Below are 16,843 nucleotides of genomic sequence, written 5' to 3' on the forward strand. Positions count from 1 at the left end.
ACAAAAGTAAGTTGATAATTATGTATATTGACAAAAAATATATATTAAAAAATAAATAAAGATATAGGGGAGCTGGTCCTGGAGCTGGAGCTGCTCCTGGGGGGGTCTAACGTCAGCTCACGTAGACCAGGAAGAGTGCAGTGTCAACAATGCATGGAGTATTGCTGTCACATCATCTAGAACAGATGTAAACAAAAAATAGGAGTTCTAGCGTTAGACCCCTCCAGCAGCAGCTCCAGCTCCAGTTCCAGGACCAGCTCCCCTAATATATATATATTATTTTGGTCAATATACATAATTATCAACTTACTTTTGTAAAAAAAGGGTTAGGAAGAAATTCCCCTTTAAGGTTTTTATGTAAAGCACTTTGAATCGTCTTGGTGTCAAGACTTAAAAAAAAAACTTGCCTTGCCTAATCTGGGTAGACTTCAACAGTGGGACACTAGTGCTGTAGAGAGGTACAATGTCATCCAAAATGCGTACAGAAGACCACAGAAAACTGCATGATCGCGCATTAGGATTTAATACCGGATAATTAAGCCTCTGTCGTTCTACCATGCCGTACATCCCTTTCTTCTTTATGCAGAGTCAAGTGTGACAAAGGCGCTCCAAGCTCCCATATGGCTATTATGTATGACAGGACAGTGTAAAAGAAATCCCTTCCAGACCACTGTTAACGCTCTTAAATTACAGACGGAGAGCCGTGACCAGACACATTTCTCATAACCGGTTTGATGTCGGGCTCAGCCCATCGTCTCGGTTCACACACACGGATCTGGTTGGTTGGCAGCAGCGCATCACACGGCCACAGCTTCTGTTCCGTACCGTGTGATTACATCACACAACACCACCATACAAACAGAACCCAAGACACATTTCATCGTCTTCAAACCTAGTCTCCAGTAGCATCATCCAGACAAGTAACAATTTGGAAGGAGACAACAAATTGGAAGGATAAGTGCAACAGTTAATCAATGTTTTAATTAATCAAGATTTTAATCAAATCTACAAACTCCCCAGATAGCAAAAAGTTATTGAATCCCTGTGATACTGTCATGCTGAAGATTGCAGTCATCATCGATGTCGACATATCAATCTAGACAATGAATCAACCTTGATTCAATTATGATATGATCAACACTGAATGAACGTGTTCGCAACAGGTTGTGAACTTATAGACTTTGAAGCATAAATTAAGGCTCATGTGATTTTCCGTGTCGTTGATAAAGACAACAAAATGTATATATTTGTTTTCACCGTGCACTTCTCAATGATATGATTAAGCGAAAAATGAATTGATAGAATAGTCGCTGAGGGAATAATGGATGGTGTTTCGGACTCACCTGCTCTAGTGTGTCTCATCCAAGTGCAGCCCGCAGACGCTCATGTTTGGTTGCACCTCGTCTCTCAGAACCCGCTGGCTGTGTTGCTTCACCGTGAAGTTCATCTGAGGGAGGAAACACACAGAGAGAGAGAGAGAGAGAGAGAGAGAGAGAGAGAGAGAGAGAGAGAGAGAGAGAGAGAGAGAGAGAGAGAGAGAGAGGGAGAGAGAGAGAGGGAGAGAGAGAGAGAGAGAGAGAGAGAGAGAGAGAGAGAGAGGAGAGGCTGGGTTAGCGATCAGTCTCTTGTCACAGAAACACAGCTTGTCTGCTAGTAATGAACAACCATGGCTGATAACAGGCCTGCCAATTAGAGAGTAGACCTAATCCTTGAGCTTTGCCATGGGGACATTTTAATAAGCAAGTACCACCGTCGCCAGCCAGACATCTGAACATCACAACATAACATACAGTCGGAGAATATACCAATAGGAGAACAGTCCCGGCAAACACACACTTGAGATGTTGCTCAGTCTGTACCTGAAAGAACAGAAAAAGGACCACACTTCGTCTAAAAAAGTCTGATATGCAAAACAGTCAAGAGCCAAGATGAGGAGGTTTTTGCTGTCAAAAAAATAATCCCGTTGCTCTTCTACTGCAGTAAACAAATCCCCACCACGGCAAAACACGAAGCTTCCAGTAGGCAGCAGACGCCCTGCTACTGTACGTGTGCAGTTAACCGAGCAGAAGGACCCAGTCGCCTGGCTGGCACCCTGGCTCTGTGACTACTGTGGAGAGAAAGTGTGTCTCCACCCCTCCTGGTCCAAAACCTCCAGGTCTGAAAGCCAGCCTCCAAGCTAAACATCACTCGCATTTTTCCAACTCCACACAACTCAGTGACGTCGTCTTTTGATCAGGGTTGGGAAAGTTTGTGAAAGCAGTCTACAGTTTACCCCCGTTGTTTATTTTTAAACATGAATTCCAGCTCCAACTGCTGCTTTTTTTTCTCCCTCTCTCTCTCCCCCCCCCCCCCCCCCCCCTCCTCTCCCGCTCTGTTTCCACTCTCGACCGGACCGGGGCATGGTTCCAAAACCAGAAGGAACGACTGGAGGGCTTTCTTTGCCGGCACGTCGGCTGTTTTCTAGGAAGCAGCGTGACTCCACTCTCACTCTCACTCTCAGTGTGTGTGTGTGTGTGTGTGTGGTTGTGTGGTGTGTTGTGCGTGCGTGTGCGGTGTGCGTGTGTGTGTGTGTGTGTGTGTGTGCGCGTGTGCGTGTGCGTGTGCGTGTTTGCATTACTATACTTGTGAGTATCAAATGTCAAGCATAGTAGAATGACAAATAGATGAGGACCATAGGCAAGAAACATTGTTGTTGTAATGTCGAAAAGATAGTTTTTGAGATACGTTAACAATTAGACTCAGGTTAGGGTTAGATTTAGGATTAGGCATTTAGAAGTTCTTTATACTCTTTATACTCAGCCGTGCACCGAAAAATACTTGGAGATGGGCTATTTTTCGGCTTACGGTTGAAATGCCCCAAAATGGTAAAAATGGCATTCATGAAATTGTCGTCGTAAAATGTTGATGTCCTCGCAAGTATAATACAGTGTGTGTGCGTGCGTGCGTGCGTGCGTGCGTGCGTCGGCGTGCGTGCGTGCGTGCGTTGCGTGCGTGCGTGCGTGCGTGCGTGCGTGCGTGCGTGCGTGCGTGCGTGCGGGGAATCAAGGATACAGGTGTAAATAGCCCAAGCCCGCTGCACAAAAGCCTTAACCTTGGGGATTAAGAGATCTGCAGAATTAACAGAGTTGATCTCTCTCTGCTTAGATGAACCTTGACTTTGTGAGGTGAGATTAAGGAACACTGGGGCTGCTGAGCAAAATGGACTCTGGTACAAACATGAGTCTATGTATAAACACACATGGGCCGAGGAGGACATACCAGGGGACTTAACCGCGGATCGAATTTGAGAGTACTGCAAATATAGGACAAGAGGTGTCAAAACTCAAGCAACAGGACAAAAGGTCAAGTCCAGTGTTCGCTGTTCGGGGTGAATGCCAAAACAAAAACATGACCAGGAAACTGATGATAATCAATAATACTATTACTAACCAGACCAGTCCTTTTTAACCACTTCTCCAGCAGTATACTGTACTTAATAGCTCATACAAGCTCATCACAACGCTTCGCAACGTGTGATTTAATATTTGAAAAACAATGTGAAACGTTGCTATATTTGACCAAAAACATTGGAAGGTTGCAATGTTCATGTGATTTAACCCATTTTGGGCGGGAACCCCTTTTGGTGTTTTATTATTATTATGTTATAATTTAGCTATTGAAAAATAGCAGATCTACAAGCTCGTAGCGTGCCACCGAGTGGCGCGCTACGAGCTTGTAGATCTTCTATTTTTGAAAAATATTTATTTCAGAAAACTGGAGGATTTAGAAGATTTTTTTTAAATATTGCAACAGAGGCAACCATGGTCTTCTTAACCACGTGAATACAAGCGTTTCTATTTTGGAGTGAACAGCCATTGAAAACAGCAGATCTACAAGCTCACGACGAGTCGAGTTGTGCGGGTTTAAACTGGCTGTTTTCGGTGAGGAGGTTTGGTGTAGAGGGAAAGGGGCAGACCAAGTACAGAGCAAACATTGATCCAATGTACTTCTAAGTGCAGCGGGCTTAAGTTGTTAAAACGTACAGTAGGTTTATTTATATTCTGACAGTTTGCCAGTGGCCCGTTGTACCGGCGTGGTAATGACTTGAACTAGCATTCTGATCTGTTCAAAGGATTTATAGACTAACACCAGTCATTAACATAGTCGTCAACAGCATTCATACACGTTTTGACGTATTGTGTGTGCACATGACTTCAAGGACTCTACAACTGTCTTTCATGACCAAACGTTCCATGAAAAGTCTCCATCCATGTACTCGGAAACGGGCTGTGACACATACAAGCGGGGTATCTTTGTAATTTGAATTGATCCGATTCGCACATTTTCACAATATGCTTTTGCGATCAGAGAGAGAGACGTGAATGCACATTTGTACACAACACACACAAAGTTTGCAGCCTACAGCGTCACAAATAGACACCTCCGGTCACTCCGACGTCCCAAGGTAAATCTAAAGGGATGACCACGTGTGGTCAACAGCAGCTGACCTCTCATTCAACCACAGCTAAGCGGCAGGTTCGCCCTCATTAACCTGGGAAAAGCCGTGTCCCACGATCACATGACATGACTGCTCCGTGTTGTCCTTCTATCCGACGTCTGATACGATGGTTCTCAACCTTGTCAGGCCGCGTGACCCCCCAAAATAACCTTTGAACTGGGGACCCCCCCACCCTACCCTGATGATAAGCACTTGGTGAGTGATTACAATTTGCTCAATCTGGGAACCTATCGACAATAAAAAAAGGAAAAACAGCAGCCTCTGGTATTTGTTTCCTTGAATTTGCCACCCTCGGCCCTCCACTTCCTGTGGGGCGCCGACGTTTTCATTCCCCACTAACAACAACGTATACACATTCTGAATGGCCCTGCGGACAGATTCAGTAGCATCGCTCGGAATCTCTTCTCGAGAGATTACATTTTGTTTGACTTGGGTCTACAGATAAATAGTGAAAATAGCAGATCCACGAACCCCCCCGGCATGATACGATTCCTAGACGACCTCTCTACCCATTCAGCGAAAAGTAGAATGTTTTGGCTAATAGCATCTGGAAGCAAAATAGTGAAAGGAAAGGGACTTGAGGTCTCTCTTCTTCATGAATAAGCAAATAAAAACACAAACAAAGCTCTTCTAGTCAAGTAAAGACAGTGGCAGCAGCAGCAGCAGCAGCTGAAGAGTCAGCGTAAAGCTGGATGTCCGAACTGACACAATGCTGCTTTCTTTCAACGTCTCATACTAAGTTGATTCAGCTTAAGGAGAGCTGAGGGCATGAAAAGACTTAAAGGCGTGCCAACACACACACACACACACACACACACACACATACACACACACACAAACACACACACGTTTGCCTTCTGCCGCGGCTTGAACTGGCGCATTGTGGCCCTGTTTTGAAGGAGAACAACAAGACAAGTCTTCCTTTTAGCTGCCACACTAGTCTGAACCCTCGCCTCCTCTTCCTCAATAGGTCTCCTTGCAGACCATCTGCTCAGAGGGCAAGAGACCACTGCCACGCCACCCCACCCCACCCTCGACAGCCCCCTCGTGACCTGGCATTCTTCTCCGACTTGCCCCCGGACGACTCCCACGGATGTGACTACGTGTTTAGTCTGGTGGTGGAGGAGCGCGTGGGTGCGGGAGGGTGTCTCAGGGTTTGACAGAGGCAGAGGCCCACACTTCAACCCGGTATAAACACGGCTGAAGAAGAAGGGATGTCGCTGACAGCAGAAGAACCACCAGTGATAAAAAAAAAAAAGTTAAAAAAAAAAAAAGACAAAGAGTGCCTTTCTTAGCAACGGTCTAGTAGAGATTTTAGGCCCATGGCTAAGGCTTTATGCTGCCATGTTTTTGAGTTAAACCCTACACTTGTTGTTGGCCCTGCTCTGCATTAGAGTTAAAGATGTGTAAGGGTTTCGGGGTGTCAGTGCTTAAACCCCTAGCATCCCTATTATGGGCAAGTCGTGAACATCGAACTATAAATGCACCAAGTCTCTGTGTGTGTGGACGTCTGTACGTCTGTAATCCACGTAACTCGAGAACCGTTGTTCGCCCCACTACACCAACTTCAAATTCGACACACGCGTTCCACACCCCCACAGGGAGTGCAGTCAGTGCCCGGTGGGTCGGTCGGACACACGGTTGTCCAGAACCACCACAAAAGACCTCAGCTGACATCACAAGGCCTCTGCCCGGGCCAGACTCCATATTTGGGCATGCCTAGTCTAATACGGGTTCGTCCACCGACTTCTGACATCCTTCTGACATCTGCATAGACTCCATATTTGGGCATGCCTGACAAAGAAACACCCACGGTTGTCCAGAACTGCCACAAAAGTCCTCTGCTCGGGCTCTGGGCGGCACCGCTCTATTCTGTGAAAATAGCCATTCTACAAGTTCATTTCGGGCTAAGAGACTTGGTGCAGAGGGCACAAATGAGGGGTCTTCTAGCCCCCCCCCCCCTCCCCCCCCCTCCCAGCCAACATACAGTACGTTTCAAGTGGTTAACTGTAACGCTGCGTTCACACTGGCAGCTACAAAAGGCCCAGGCTTCCATTCATTTTCTATGTAAACCAGCGAACGTGAAGATAACAGAGATACATCCAACGTGTATAGCTGCTGCAAAAGCTACCAAAGAAGTTGGGATGCTTTCAACTCCGGCTACAAAGAAAGACACAGAGTTACCAAAGTGCTGCGTAGCCTTGTTGTACCTCTCTATCTGCCAGTGTGAACGCAGCATAAGAAATGTGACCAGCCTAGCCCAGGGCTTAAGAGAAGCTTTGTGGGCTCCGTAAAGGCAACCGAGTGAACTTGGGCTAAAGCAGCCCCGGGGCTCTCCTTAGCCTGCGGGGGATATAAGCACATGAACGTGACATGTGAAAGGGCCTAATGAGAGCCGGGGAAATTGTTGAAGGTGCATTTTGAAGCCTGGTTCCCCCCCCCCCCCCCCACCCCCCCCGGAGAGCCAGGGCTTCAACATTATAAAATAAATACCACACAGTGCTGCTGGCGCACTTTCTTTATAACTCACACACACACACACACACACACACACACACACACACACACACACTGCTGCTGGCGCACTCTTTATAACACACACTCTGGGGCCTGCGACGCCACCTTGGAGATAAGAAAATGCTTACTGGACATTTTTTCACGTCACAAATCCCCTATAGAACAAACAAACAAACCATGAGCCCATTATTATGGTTCACATTTACGAGACTTTATGGGGTATATTATTCTCATACAAAGTATGTGTTTGGTTTTGATAGAAATCACAAAATCAACATTATGGCAAAATGGCTGAAGCAAAAAAACAATTGTCCTCAATTGCGTAATCTGACGATGTAATACATTAACCCATTTTGGACTGAGGGCGATTCTAAAAACGCTTCTAAATCCTGACCCAAGTTTTCTGAAAAACTTAATATTTATATAGCAGCATCAAACATTTTACATTTTTGAATTACTGTACATACTGTACAGAACCCCAAGAGGGGTTCCCGTCCAGAATAGTTAGAACACCAAAAGGGGTTCCCGCCCAGAATGGGTTAATACAATCTGAACAGTTTCTTGCCCTTTTTGAATTCTATTGTTTTCCCCCAAAAAAGCGTGAGATCATTCTGTTATCAGTGCCAGTGTCTGAGAGTCGGAGCCCCCCCCGATCACGTCATCCCAGGGGACTTCTCTTCTGATATCCCCTTCCTCCTCTGGCCCATGGGAACGACCCCGCACGTTATCTGGCACTAGTGCTGGGAACCGGATCCCACATTATTGAGGAACCGGAATTGTGGTCGGTTCTCTCACATTTGGAACGGCTTTCCGGGAACCGCTTCATCGCATTGTAAGACCTGGTACCGGTGCCGAATGTGGACTTCACAATCTTGCAATCTTGCTATACAACTACAGTACAATTGCGGTGGTTCTCAACTAGTTGGAGCTTGAACAGAACTGTGTAAGCGGTTTTATTACACGTCAACAACAACAAGTCATGTTAAGCGTAAACACAGCGAAGACTCGTCCCACTGTTGAGTCGTGTCACGCCAAGGAGATTTACAGTGTCCTGCGGTCGCATGCTTATGAATCACCCCACTGTAAGCCCCATATTACGTTGTGGTAAGGTTTCGACTGTATTGCCAAAGCCACTGAACACATCCATCAAAGTTCTTGTTACTGTCCTATTGAGTTTATCATTATAACATTTTAGGAGGACGGGTGCTCGCCTGGCGCCCGACCAAAAGTGACATGGCGCCTTCCGAATGATTTATACAGATGCGCTCCCTAGCTGCCCCTCGCAGAGCCGTGCCAAGACAGTCACAACATTGCTAAACACTTTCCCATACCATGCGTCCCCACTTTAAACCGTCTCAAACCCTATAGTCGTTGTTTTGACCGGTGTGCCCCTGGGGTCTATACTAGGCCCTCTACTTCCCCCCCCCCTGTACCAAATCTCGTATTTGGCTCACACAGCAACAACGTGTCGTGAGCTTGTAGTTTTGCCATTTTCGCTGAATGTTCACCCCCGGAACAGTTCGTGTGGTTAAAAAGCACATAAATAGTACTTGTGCCAACTTTAACATCATGGGATGCACAAATTATAGACTGGGTGGTACCTCTCCAGCCCAATTATTCCTGTGCGTGCGTGTGTGCGTGTGTGTGTGTGTGTGTGTGTGTGTGTGTGTGTGTGTGTGTGTGTGTGTGTGTGTGTGTGTGTGTGTGTACTGTATGTGTATGTGTGTGTTGTATGTGGGTGTGTTTGTGTCTGTGTGTGAGTGAGTGAGAGAAAGAGAGTGTACATAAATTAGAGAGCAATCAGCTGGTGGACGAGTTAAATGAATAAGCAAGCATGAATAAGCAAGCATGCTCAAAATGCTGACGACGCTGAACCTCACAGCAACGCCATAACAAGGTCTCCCGAGAGACCGCCAAGGGTCACCTTTACAACATAACCGTCAACCGTATACCGCCAACATCTATGGTTGGGCTGCTGCACAGCAAGAGCTTCTGCAAGCGAGCTATCACATCGTATAAATATATCACAAGCCTGTCACACAAAACCAGATCATAAACGGCCATCAAGCCCCATCCATGCAGCCACACAGTCACAGTCTAGCCAACACCTGTTCATCTGGCCATAAAAAACAAAACCCTGCCGTCAACTTCTTGACGCTCCAGCCTGCCGCCTAATCCAGCTAATAAGAGGAAACAAAGAGAGAGAGAGAGAGAGAGAGAGAAGATAAAACGCAGACCAAAACACCTCTTACCTCTCTGTCCCAGGCTTTAATCTAACGGCTCTTTGAAGAGCAGGAAAGGAGAGAACATAGCGGCTGCAGCAGCTCTCTGATCGCAAAGTGGATTCTCTCCATGAAGACTCACTGACACATACACACACACACACACGCTGCGCTGCGCGCCACACACTCACTGACTGACTGACTGACTGACTGACTGACTCACACAGGCCACGACACACGTGGAAATTCCCTCCCGGCTTCTGACCACGGCGAATCACAGCCCTCCCCCGGGCGTAACCCGGGGCAACAGAGAGAGAGAGAGAGAGAGGGGAGGATACTAGTGGGGGGAAAAAAAGTGGAAACTGCTCCGACGATGAAGGGAGTCCCCTCAAGAAGCCGAGATGATTTTATAGCCTCTTGTCTGTTTAGAAAGTCCTTGCAGACAAAAAGCCCTCCACTCACTGCCCCAACAACACTCCGGAGTGTTGGGTTTTCCTATAGCCAGCTTTTCCGTTGGCAGGACGAGGGAGGATGCAGGGACTCGCTGCAGCCAAGGCGGTCGGCTTTCCGTGGATTTCTGAGGCCATTGGGCGAGACAAGCTGGCGTTATAAATGGTTATAATGGTTGTTACACTGCCTGGGAGGCGTGGGGGGGGGAGGGGGCTCAGTGACTGGGACTCTTGTCTGACCCTAAATACCACATTGACCCCAAGAAGGAGCTAAGGAGGGAGGCAGCTAAGGAGGGAGGGAGGAAGGGAGGGAGGGGGAGAGGGAGAGAGAGAGAGAGAGAAGGAAAAGAAAAGGGCACTAAATTACAAGAGTTTAACCACTTAAACCCTAATATACTTCGCTGCCCACAGTCCCCCAGGGCCCTATACGAGGCCCCGCTATTTGTTTCCCCCGGCCTGCCCTGTACACGCTGAATATCTTTGCTGAAAATAGCCAAGATTGTCTATTTTTAGTGAACGTTTGCCGCAGAGTAGGGACACCACCGCTAGGGTTTATTATGTGATACAACAGAGAGAACCCAAAAATTGCTATCCCCGCGTATAAGAAGAAAGAAAGAAAAGCTAATTAAAAGCACAAGATAATGATCCGTCCGTCCAGACATTCTTTGGAATTAAAATTCCTACCAAAATGTGGCGTTTTGTCCACCATGGAGCCAAAGTGTGACCGCTGTCTGTCTGTGTGTCTGTGGAAAGCACACTCATGGCTCTGTTAGCGGGCCCGGCGGCGCATAGCTGTGGTCAGTACAGTCCGACCGGAGCGGAGTGGAGTGGAGTGGAGTGGCCCCGCTCAGAAACAGCCACGCCACCCATAACACAGGAGCACAACCGGATCAGAACAGAAAGAAGCAAACCGTCCTCCCGAAGACAATCCAGTCCTATGTATAACCAACGTATAGAATATGCACAAAGCGGCGAAAATGATTGATGAACGTTCCACCTGGATGTCATTGCTCGTAATTATTATATACATTTTCAAAAATAGAGTTCACAATGTGTCCTGATGATGCCACATGTTATAGATCGGGGCCTGAGGGGATTTCTTTTTTATTTGGAAGTCATTGACATGGGAAGGTTTGGGAATCCCTGGACGACTGGTCAGCTTAATAATGGAGATTTAAGTATTTCCCTTGATTGTATGTTCATGTTAATCTCATTAGCTATTCATGAGTCAAACTATAGTGCTTCAACATGCTTGGGTCCACCGAAGATTTTGAACGAGAACGTTTGACAAAAGAATGCACATCATTTTCTACTATTCTGTCCATTCAGAAAAGCATCACGGACCTTTTAAGAGATTGAATATTGGAGCGTGATAGGCCCTCGTGCATTTAAAAGAAGCTCTGGTTGAAGAAGAAGCATTCAAACTAAGTCACTGGGCTGATCGCGAGCAGCTGGCAGACTGGTGGTGCACAGAGACAGTAGGTCACAACATTCAGCAGCAACAAGCTAACCTTGTTAGAGAACACAATAGTCACGACGGCCGGGCCTCAAGTCCCAACTCAAAGGCCTTTGTCCGTCTCTTTGGAAAGAGCGCTGCTAGAAGGGTGAAGTGAACAACACGGACACTGAGGGAGGAGAGAAAGAACACTTAAAGTAAAAGTGGAGAAGGAGTGTTGTAATGCATATTCATACATGCATAGAGAAAGCAGGTGCTGCTAAGGGGTCTAATTCCACTGTGCTGCCAAATGATCTGACCCCATAATTAGTCATTACCAAGATTTTAGCATTCTTGACAAGCTATGCTGGGGGTGGGGGCTAATCCCTCAGCAATCAGGTAGTTCTGCCTTTAGAGAGGGTCCTTGTCTCCACTGACATCGTATCAATGTTTGAGATTTTACTTGCCGTGTTTGAGCCGATACTTGCCGTGTTTGAGCTGATACTTTCCGCCATTGAATTTGAAAGGCGTCATTGGTGAGACATGATGAAAACACTTAACTGCAGTCATATTTCATTGGTCTCTAGAAGACGGTCATTTTCTCGCTATAACTCTACAGCGGCTAATGTTATGAGCTAACTGGAGCAAAGCACAGTGACTGAACCAACAAAAGCACGTCGGAAACTAACGCAAACAACGGCCGCGAGGTTGTCACAGAGAAACATACACGTTGAGAAAAAGAAACGGGGGGGACAGATGCACAACGGAGAGCGCCGTTTCATTCATCCCCATAGATGAACACGCTATACTTGATCATACTACAGCATCACACAAAAGCATCAAAAGTAGCAGATCCACAAGGTTCTTTTGAATGTGTAATCCTGAAAAGAAACAGCTTTGGACATATCAGGTTTCCACCCGACAGAGACGAGATATGGGGGTCAGCTGTCAGCATAAGCAGCACCGGTCAAAATCAATGGCCTCGGGCCGCCCCCCACACCGAGTGTCTTTACTCACTCAGAAGAACATGACGTGGAGGAGTTCTGCTGTTGTCTGTGTGGAGTACTGTGGACTGGGAGGGTTTGCACCATAGGGTTCAAACAGTGCATCAGCAAAGCGTTACCCAACTCTAGCATTTGATGTCCAAAGACGCCACCCTGATAGCCAGCCGAGATACGCTGTAATGACCTCTGACACCCTCTCCCTGTGACTCCGCTCCCTCCCTTCCTTTGCTTTGAAAGGACAGTGTAACAGGCTACAGCTCTGACATTCAGCACCACTCAGTAGATAGCCTTGCATGGCCAGACTGGGCCCCGATAAGTGCCTCCGTCATACAGTCTGTATGACGGGGGACATGACCCTGCCAGTTTTCTGAAAAAGCCATGTTTCTATGTCAGTCGTTCTTCGATTTTTCAAAAATAGCAGACCTACAAGCTCGTAGCGCGCCACTCGGTGGCGCGCTATGAGCTTGTAGATCTGCTATTTTTCAATAGCTAAAGCATAACATAATGCTAACACCAAAAGGGGTCCCCGCCCAAAATGGGTTAAGACAGAGATGCAAAGAGCAGGCACGCAACGGAAGCTCTGATCATGAGCAAAGCGTTGTGGATGTGAAGCCTCCTCCCCACTTCCATGTTGTCTTTACAGTCGCGCAGATTTATCCTAATATAAATCAAAATCATGTAAGCATATTATATAGCTCGCTGCTTAGCAGGAGAGGACATTTTAAAATAGAATGTAAAAGATATGTTAAAATATATTTCCGTGAGTGGAAATGACGAACAGATGCCAGCTTCCGTGTTCGGCTTTCGGAAAGTGTAGTTCCTCAATTTCAATAGCATTCAAAGATTGTGGAATAGTTGTCTGGCTAGTGGCTACGTGAGACTACTCAATAGATAGCCCCCCGCGCACACATACACCACACACACACACACACACACACACACACACAAACAGCTCCTCCCATCGACCCAACCATTACAGTTAAACCACCCCAGAGTCATAAACAACTTGCAGAATGGTAGACACTAGGCAAAGGTCAATGTGAGTTTAGGCTGGGTAGGTCCAAACCACTGATACATTTTCACATGTCACCAATCAGACTTTTCATTGTACATTCATAATCGTATCAATTAGTGGTTCTCAAAGTGGGGTCCAGGGACCACCAGGGGTTCTGCAGCTAAATGTGTTAATAATAAAGCGCGGCACTCGGTGACGCAGCTCTACGAGCTTGTAGATCTGCTATTTTTGCAAAATCTTGAAAAAATCTTTCACGTTTTTAACTCGAATCTTTGCTTCTGGGTGGGTCTCTGGAACAACATATTTTCAGATGGGGGTCGGCGGCCAATTTCATAAAAGTTCTGGGGTCCTTGACATGACATTGAGAACCTGACATAGAAACAGAAAACTGTGATGATTCAGACGACATTTTGTAGAATCGGCCTCAGATCTAAATGGGTTAAACACTTAAAACCCCATCATCCGTATTGTGGGGAAAGTTTTTGCTGAGAAAAAATAGCAAATCAACGCGTTGCGGTTGTGAGCTTGTCCATCGGCTACCTTCAGCGAAGGCTTTACTCACAACAACAGAACAGAGCCCTGAGGGACTCCGCTCAACCATTATGGGCTTTAACCCATTTAGACCCGAGGACCATTCTACAAAATGCCTTCTAAATCCTGACGGTGGTTCTCAAACTATTTCATGTCAAGGACCCCCAAAGATATATGTAATTGGCTGCCGACCCCCATCTGAAAATATGTTGTTCCAGGGACCCCCCCAGAAGCAAAGATTTGAGTTAAAAAACGTTAGCTCTGAAAGAATATAATCAAAGATTTGCACTACATTTTCACGTTTTTTCAAAAAATAGCAGACCTACAAGCTCGTAGCGCGGCACTCGGTGCCGCGCTATGAGCTTGTAGTTCTGCTATTTTTCAATAGCTAAAGTATAATGCTTAAAACACCACAAGGGGTTCCCGCCCAAAATGGGTTAAGTGGTTGAAGCACCCAGTGTGTAACGAGCAGAGGTCCATCCATGCACTCACTCACCTAATCCACACACTACTCCGCATGTGTCCGTGTCTTTTAAAACGCCTCTAAATTGCAATGTAATTGCTCCAGAGAACTGGCTGTGGGAGTGGCAGGCACTTCAGTTTCCCACGTGTAAAATGTTTTTTTTTTTTTGGTGAAGGAGGCGTTAAACAGAGGAGGAAGTATAAGCTGGAAATTATCTCATTATGTCTAATTAATGTCACAAAAACCTACTTTCCATGAGCAACAACTCCTCCCGTGGGCATTAAGCAACTAGTCGACTAGTTTACTAGTCGACTAGTAAATCCACTAGTCGACCTTGTTGGTACTAGTTGACTAGTTGATAAGAAAAGAAAAAAAAAAGATCAGGTAGATTATAGTTATAGTCACCATGTACACAGTTTTTCAATGTACAAATATTTATTTAAAAAAAAAAGAAAAAAAGAAAAATAAGTTTATTTTTTTAATTTATTAAATTTTGTACATAATAGGTAGTTAAACAACTACTCGACTAGTAAACTAGGCAACTAGTCAACTAGTAAAAATGACTAGAAGTGAATGCCCTACGTGGTGGTGGTAGTAGTCCCTGGCGGAATGCAACAAAGGAAAGGAAGGAAGAACCGGGAGAGAGAGCGATAGACCTTAACCCATTTTGACCTGAGATCAGATTCTAAAAAATGTCTTCTACATCCTGACAGTTTTCTGAAAAAGCTATGTTTCTATTTCAGTCGTTCTTCGATTTTTCAAAAATAGCAGACCTACAAGCTCGTAGCGCGCCACTCGGTGGCGCGCTATGAGCTTGTAGATCTGCTATTTTTCAATAGCTAAAGCATAACATAATGCTAACACCAAAAGGGGTCCCCGCCCCAAAATGGGTTAAGACAGAGATGCAAAGAGCAGGCACGTGCACACATACGACATCTAAGGGGGCTTGAGCCCCTGCCCTTTTACCCATCTGTAAAAAAAAAAAAAAAAAAAAAAACTGCCTTCTCCAGACCATGAATGCAGTTTTTTTTACTGTGGTGAAATAATTGCAAATGCCCCTCCTTTCCTTTCCATGCCATATACCCGAATGTCGCATTCAGGAGAATTGCCTTTTTCCCGAACTCTCCTGATCTTGAACGTAGCATTTCACATTGAAAGAATCCGTTTAGAAATCCATGTCGTACACCGCGTGCGTCTCCAGTGGCTAAAGAGTGTGGGGTTGTGCCTCGAACATAGCAGATCTACAAGCTCTCAACGTGTCGCAGCACGACGCGTTGAGAGCTTGTTGATCCGCTATGTTCGCTAAATCGGTTCCCTTTTAGGGTACTTCGGCCCCTGCCTCTCTAACATTGTCCGCACGTCCCTGACGAAGAGAGAGAGAGAGGGGAAGGTGTTGATGCGAGGAGGTTAACTTTTACTCCCAGCACCCAGATCCATTTGACGTGCTGGCTGGCTGGCTGTTTATAATTTGATGTCATCGATCGCAGAGCATCCATTTGTGCGTAAAACGTTATCTGGGGGATGTATAAATTAGCCTCAATTGCTCTCTTTTATCTTCTTTCTTTTTTTTGGGCAAAAAATGGATACGCTGACACGCCCAGAACTATGGACCATGCAGCGACATGTAGAAATGATTTATGAGATCAAATGAGATCAGCGGGGGGGTGGTTGGTGGGGGGGGGGGGGGGGGGGGGGGGCAGACACACCAGACTGATGGAATTCAGCTAAACCCAAAGGGGTCAAAGGTGACAGGTCCTTTTGTTTAGTTAACTAGCGCTGACCCTAAACGCCAGGGGTTGTCAGGGTTCCAACACATTCAGGTTGTTCTTAACCACTTTCAACATGGCATCCCTAATTTCGGGTCATCGTAATGAGTGAAATATTTGAATGAGACAAAGTAAGACAAAAAAACAAAGCATCTTATTTCGTCATATGATGAAGGATATCGTTGCTATGGGCCGAAACCTCTTATCGCCATAATTATTATAACTATTTTGTTTGTGGGGGGTAAATTAACTCTCTACTTGAGCATACCAACTACACAGTATCACAGAAAAGTATCAAAAGTAGTGGATGAATCGCATTTTGAACTGAACTTCTATGTACTGTATCTGTAAAAGGATTTGACCTGGATTTTAAATATATATAGTTTAATATGAACTGCATTCTGTCTGTATAACTGTATAACTGTGTATTCTTCTGTAACAAACCCCAGACATTCGTGGCCTAACTACGTTTCATTTGGAAACTGTAGAAGTGCACACAATGTAACATGAAATGTGAGAAATGTGTAAATGTTAAAAAACACAATCATCGGAACCGCATCCACTAAGCTCCCCCCCAACATGTTACATCTTCAATTGCTACTATCTTTGCCACGATCACCTGATGAAGGCCGCTCACGGCCGAAACGTTGTGTCCCGAGTGAAATGGTGTTTGTGTGCGGACTACTCCTTCTCTGTATGCATCTACCTTTTTGTCCTGCACCAGCAAAGAACTGGATGTGTGCAAGCAACCTGCTTTTTAAACATCTTCATTTGCTCTCAGATCCTGCTACTGTCGGAAAGCGACTGATCAGACAGACAGCCCCAACCTCCCGGAGAGTACAGATCCCCTCAGATCTGATGGCATCTGTGGTGTGCCTCTGTGTACTGACGTACATCAGGAACTGGGTGTAAACACCTCATATCTTGTTCTAAAAGACACACC

At 45.9% G+C, this 16,843-nt stretch overlaps 1 protein-coding gene across 2 annotated transcripts in view; it reads right to left on the reverse strand.

Moving 5' to 3' along the window:
- The window catches only part of tiam2a (TIAM Rac1 associated GEF 2a), a 139,848-nt gene that overhangs the window by 97,357 nt on the left and 25,648 nt on the right, over window positions 1-16,843 (reverse strand). For both annotated transcript variants that reach the window (XM_079528271.1, XM_079528270.1), the window contains exon 2: window positions 1,344-1,447. The gene's annotated coding sequence lies outside the window, so the exon portion shown is untranslated. The remainder of the gene's footprint in view (window positions 1-1,343; window positions 1,448-16,843) is intronic.

Source organism: Electrona antarctica, assembly GCF_951216825.1.
Source record: "Electrona antarctica genome assembly, chromosome: 18".
Taxonomy (NCBI): domain Eukaryota; kingdom Metazoa; phylum Chordata; class Actinopteri; order Myctophiformes; family Myctophidae; genus Electrona; species Electrona antarctica.